The following is a 6796-nucleotide window of genomic DNA, read 5'->3' on the forward strand; positions in this document are numbered from 1 at the left end:
ATTAAAACCTCAGCCATAAAATTTCACATGGTAAATTTTTTTTGAATCATCACAGGCTAAAACAGAGGTAAAGAAAGCGAACATGATAATTAGGCTCATTTAATCATTGTATTATATGTATTTTCTTGTATTTCCGTTCTTCAGTTGTCTTTATTTATTTGATTAATTATGCATTATATTATTTTGATTTTTGAATGAAAAAAATATAAAAAATGAAAATACATTGCTATGAATCTATAATACACACAAAAATGAAAGTACATTGCCATTTCAAGCATTTAGCCCAAAACATTGAACACCAAATTTGCTTATTCCCGCAGCCTTTTTAGTTAAATATTGTCCGAATGCCAATAATACTGCACTTGAGTTTTTGTTGCAATGACCAAAAAATTTGTTTTTAACATTAAGTTTTTTTTTTTACTAAACTAATCGTAAGGCCATAGAAAAAGACGCTGAAAAATTAAAACCTGGAGGACCAAATATGCAATACTTTGATTTCCTAAACTAGAAAAATACAGGGACCAAAGGCAATTTTCTGTAAATTAAAAGGATAATAGAATTTGTTCAATATAATATATTACATGCTTTGAAATTTGTGATCATTTCAGTCAACGACTTCATACTTCCCCAGTTGTACAAATATAGAAAATTAGGAGCTCAAAACACAGTCTCATAAAATGAAGCTCAATGGTCTTACTTTCTTCTTGGTTGTTCTCTTTGCATTTATTCTCTTTTCTGCTGCAGGAAGAACCCATCCCACCACCCTTCAACCCCAAACTCCTAAACAAAAAGGTATGATTAATCATATATACATATACATAAGATAAGATATATGTGTATACATGCATACACACAAATCATATGTATTTACTATCATGAGACATGCTTACATGTGTCTATGTGTATATTAGTTTGTGTGTGTGTGCTTATCTATTGCATATGCAGCTATTGAATCAGAAAAAGTGGTTGAATCAGATGGCGGACCAAGCACGTGGGGCGGGTGTTGGGGATGCTGGAAAAACCATGACCGGCGTCATCTCCGCTAGGAATATCTAATGATGATGGGAATATGCATCTTTTGTTGATCCATGTATGAATAACCAATCGGGCGTTTGGTCTGATTTTCTGCTTTATGTAAACAACAGAAACGTTAGACAGTGGGTTTGTTTTTAATAATTGTCGATTTCTTTTTTATATATCTCGACTTTGGTGTTTGGAATTGTTGTCAAATGTATTACTATATTTTTATTATTACCATATGTTTTCGTTAAATGTTGAAAATTTCAGATTACTAAAAACACAACACAGGACCATCTGTCGTAGAAAACTAGACGACTTTGTGCCACTACATGTCTGTTAAGACAGTGTTTGGTATATGGACACAGTTGAACGAAACTGAATAGAGAGGACATAATTGAACTCTTTCTTTTCCTCTCATTTTAAGGCTTCATGAAACCGCAATGACACGTAGGCGCCACTTCACCTTTTACCACAAAAGTGTGGTTTCATACTGCCACACTTTGGTTATTTATTTATTTTTTAAAGGAACCAATCACAAAGCTTGAAGGAAAATGAACCAGTCACAAAGCTTGAAAGAGCGCACCCTTGGAGTGTCGTAGTGCGGTCTCTACCGCACCCAAACCACAGTCAGAGGGCCGTGTTTCGTCCTAGGTGGCACAGGAGGTGCGGTCTCTACCGCGTCCATTCCCTCCGGCCTAAGAGATTGTTGTGTAGATAGAGATTGACATGTATTATTTTATCAAAATAAACATTCATTTGTTCTTATCCATATAGATTTTGTAAATATATTAGTTTTTTTTGTCCATATACACATGTGCATATGTTATCTCTCCATAACGGGGTTCTTTTGTAATTTATAGTTTATTTGTCGCTTATAACGTGTTCATATATGCATATATCATATATCTAAGTAATTATTCTTAAAAACTCAAATTCTTGGTTACTTTGAAGTCTGATCAAATGATTAGTTGTGCTTATTAAACGATTCATTTCAAGCTATCCACACAACCAGATTCTAAAATGAAAATAAAATATGGAGTGCTTATTGAATTTTGAGCTCTCTCTCTCTCTCTCTCTCTCTCTCTCTCTCTCTCTCTATATATATATATATATATATATATATATATATATATATATATATATATATATATATATATATATATATAATACCCTTATCACCATTTAAAGTTACATTTTAATACCTATAACTTTTAGAATTTTACATAAATTGCTCGTTTGATAATAGCCTTAGATTTAATTATTTAAATGGTCCAGATGTGTTCTCGCGTTCTTAACCTTGTGTTCTATTTTGATCCTATATATATATATATATATATATATATATATATATATATATATATATATATATATATATATATATATATATATATATATATATATATATGAATAGGATCAAAATAGAACACAAGGTTAAGAACGCGAGAACACATCTGGGCCATTTAAATAATTAAATCTAAGGCTACTATCAAACGAGCAATTTATGTAAAATTCTAAAAGTTATAGGTATTAAAATGTAACTTTAAATGGTGATAAGGGTATTATAGTAATTGGACCTATACCACCGTTAGTTAATTTCTATAACTCCTCAATTACTCACCTATTTCCTTCCATTTACCGTCTCTCTCTTCATCTCTCTGTAAACCTAGGTACGCCTCCACCATCTCCATTTGTTCATCATCATCATCTCATCCCGTACGACACCAATTTTGCACAGCCCTAAATCATTGATCCATCACCATCGCTAGCATCGGGTTTAACCATCAACCTCCATCATCATCTTCGATTCAAGATGAGAAACCCATCAATGTTCAAGATATATTCATCTCTTAGCCTACCTCCACCGCACCTTTGATTTTCGTAGCCCTAATCGGACCTACAAGTAGATTTCCAATCGGCCTCCTGTAGTTCGATCTCAATCGGACCTCCAATCGATTCATGGAAAACCGAGAGGGTGGTGAGTACCTGGTTCAGATCGCAATCGGATATCCGTCTTGAAACACACAAGAAGATGAAATCATTCCTCCTTTCTCTTTCGAACTAGCTATTGTTTCCATATTTGGTACTCAGATTCATCATTGCTGAAGACAGGTGAAATCCTTCCTTCTTTTGTTCGCTTATTTCATTTCAATTGTAGCATCAATTGTTGGTCGTTTGGTTTAGTTTGATGGCTGGAGTGGTTTAACTAATTAAACTTGCCTTTGGATGATTCATGGATGAATTTAGACATCATGTACTTCTGAAAGACAATTAAATAAAGGTTGTATTAACCTTTTGTTCACTTGTTTTATTGTCAAATAATCTTAAGTTCTTAAGTTATAGTCTCACACCCACATTATTGTTTCCAGAACTCAGATTCATCATTTCCGAAGATGAAATCATTCCACCTTTCTCTTAAGATTGCAATCGGACATCCATCTTAAACGACACAGGAAAATGAAATTGTTCTTCCTTCAATCCGAATACATTTCAAGCTGCTCTGAGACTAGGCTTCCTTTAATTTCAAAAGATGGTGAGGTTTATAAAGAAGAAAGAGAGAAATGTTTTTCTGAAGATGTGAAGGGATTCTTTGATAAAAGGTTTCAAATTCAGATTTATGAAGGTTTTTGCATGTTCTGTTAAATAAGGGTATTCTACTTGTTTATGATAGAATGTGTATTTATTTATGAATAGCAGTGTATTTATTTATGAATAACAATGTATTCATGTGTGAATGGTTGTACGTATTTATGAATTTTAGTGTATTCATGTGAATAAGTGTATTTATTTATGACTAGAGGTATGCATTTTATGATATAATGTGTATTAATTTATGAATAGCAGTGTATTCATTTGTGAATAGAAGTGTATTAATGTATAAATGATTGTATTAATTTATGAATAGTAGTGTATTCATTTCAATTGATGAAAAAGGGATTGAATTATTTGTAATTTGATGTATATTCATTTGTGATTGGAGTAGTATTTGTTTAAATTTGACTAAAAACGTTTTTTTATATTACACTAATAAAAAAATAAAAAATTGAATATTTCTTTGTTTTTTGGTAACCGATCCTAAATTTAAGGGAATTTGATTGAATTTGATTTAATTTTAATTTAATTAAAATATACAATTACTAATATACCCTTATATATTGATTGGTCCAGAACTGTTCTCGCGTTCTCAACCTTTTAGGTGTGGACATGTGGATAATATTATTCTGTGAGAATTACAAAGAAAATATGTTGTTTGATAATATGAATACGTTCAATCTTATATAATTATTTTAATTTTTCAGCATTTTCATTAATTAAATCGTCTATAAGGTTATTATACACTTTTTTTAATTATTTTCTTTCTGTCAGAATGTTATCGGGATGTTTATTGAGTCATATTCTGTAAGAATTAAAATAAATAAAAAAACGATGCATGAGAACAAAAATAAATTATAATTGGTGAGAATCCATTAAAATAGCAATAGTTATGTGAGATTGAACGTATTCACATTACTAAACAGCATATTCTTTTAGTAATTTTCATAAAATAGCATTATCCACACGTCCACACAATAGTTGTACATCCACATTATAACCTAGCCCTATATATATATATATATATATATATATATATATATATATATATATATATATATATATATATATATATATATATATATATATATATATATATATCACACCTAATGTTGATGATATCTATTGTGTAGTCGTAATGACAATTCTATACCAATAGATGAAAATAATGAATGAATATGATGCGTGGGTATATGCTATTAGTCTATTACAATGGGGGTAACATGTACTTTATAATCACTCAAATTTCATTGAAAGGGTAGTTTAGTCATTTAAACGATATTTAAAAAATGAAATTTTCGGATTTTAAGGGATTATTGATTCTCCAAAATTTAAAAATCTAATTTTTAAATTAATTCAGTTTCAATTCTAATGTAATTTTTAATTAGAATCACCTTTACTCTGTTAAATGATATTCCATGAAAATGTCAACAATAAACTAATAAAATTTTTTGAATCATTCTCTTAAAATGAGAACAATAACATATCAATCTAATGGTAAAATGTTAATATAAAGGATGTTCTTTCATAATGTGTCAACATTTTTGTGATAATGAACTTAAAATACAACTAGAAAGTAAAATACATCAAAAGAATAAAAATCGTAAAAAACATTTTGACATTCTTGAGAGAATTCTTCTTTCCTTCTTGGTTCGTTTCCACTTGGTCTGTTGTTCTTGAAATCTTTTGAAAAAAAAAGATCGTTATTCTTGAAAAAACCGTTATTCTTATTCTTTGTTCGTTCATAGCTGTCTTGTGACATTTTATAAAAATGTCATTCTTGTAGAATTGCTCATAAATAAAATAAATGAAGATTATCAACTTATTTCACCAATGAGCAATTTTATAAGTACCTTTCTTTTCCAATTCTACCCCTAAATTTGATTTTTTTGTCTTTTGTTGATGTTTTTTTCTATTTTGTTTTTTTCTTGTTTTTAATTGTTTTTTAATTTATTATATTATTATTATTATTACTATTACTATTATTATTATTATTATTATTATTATTATTATTATTATTATTATTATATTTTAATATTATTATTATTGTTATAAATTTCACATAAATTTTTAACATTCGGACGACATTATAAATTCAAACGTCTATATAAAATCGGTTTTTAATTTTTTTGTATTTTAATATTAATACTATTACTGTTATTATTATTATAAATTTCGAACAACATTTTATAAATCGAACATTATAAATTCGAATGACTATATAAAATCAAAACAAAAGCAAAGTTTGTCCCTATTAATTAGGGATATTAATTGGTACCGTATTACAATTATATGGTGCATTATGTTGATTGAAAACATTTAGTTGAGCACTATACAATGTTTCCGATTTTCTATAGCCGTTTGAATTTATAATGTCCGATTTATAAAATGTTGTTCGAAATTTATAATAATAATAATAACAAAAATAATATTAATTTTAAAATATAAAAAAAATTTAAAAACCGGTTTTCTATATTATAATGTCGTCCGGATGTTAAAATTTTGTGCGAAATTTATAACAATAATAATAATATTATTAAATAATAATAATAATAATAATAATAATAATATAAATTATAAAAGATTTAAAAACAAAAAAAATAGGGAAAAAAAAGAAAAAAAAAACAAAACAAAAGACAGAAAAGAAAAAAAAAATGATGTCAAATCAAATGTCAAAATTTTGATTTGGTTGAATTTAAGAGGGTTAAATATGGTTAAAAGGTACTTATAGCACAACCTTTGCCAAATTGTTTAAAAATAAAATAAATGAAGATTGTTAACTAATTTCACCAAATTGTGATATCATCATAACCTTCATATATACTACATTAACTAGGTGTGAGACTCATGTATTATATGGGTTTATTTAAAAAAAATTAATATAAAATTTTAACAATTTGAGAAATTTGAATTTATAAGAAAAATGAGAAAAAAATTTAAATTATTAAAATTAATGAGGCTTTAATACATTGAATACATTACATATATAAATTTTTTCTAATAAATACCTTACATATTAAATGTGGAATTTTAATTTAATAAAATGGAAAATACAATAAATTGACAAGTGGAAAATAAAAAATTCAAAAATTCTAGAAAATGTGTATAAATGATGAAGAAGAGGACATGTGACAAAAAAAAAAAAAAAAAAAAAAAAAAAAAAAAAAAAAAAACTTGATTTATTAAG

At 27.5% G+C, this 6796-nt stretch overlaps 1 long non-coding RNA gene across 1 annotated transcript; it reads left to right on the forward strand.

Annotated features, from left to right (window-relative positions):
- Positions 1-489: 489 nt before the first annotated feature.
- On the forward strand, positions 490-1272 carry LOC111881548 (uncharacterized). Its single transcript, XR_002846861.2, has 2 exons — positions 490-792; positions 946-1272. It is a non-coding gene; the product is annotated as an uncharacterized LOC111881548 (long non-coding RNA).
- The last annotated feature ends 5524 nt before the right edge of the window (positions 1273-6796 follow it).

Source organism: Lactuca sativa, chromosome 3 (genome assembly GCF_002870075.4).
Source record: "Lactuca sativa cultivar Salinas chromosome 3, Lsat_Salinas_v11, whole genome shotgun sequence".
Taxonomy (NCBI): domain Eukaryota; kingdom Viridiplantae; phylum Streptophyta; class Magnoliopsida; order Asterales; family Asteraceae; genus Lactuca; species Lactuca sativa.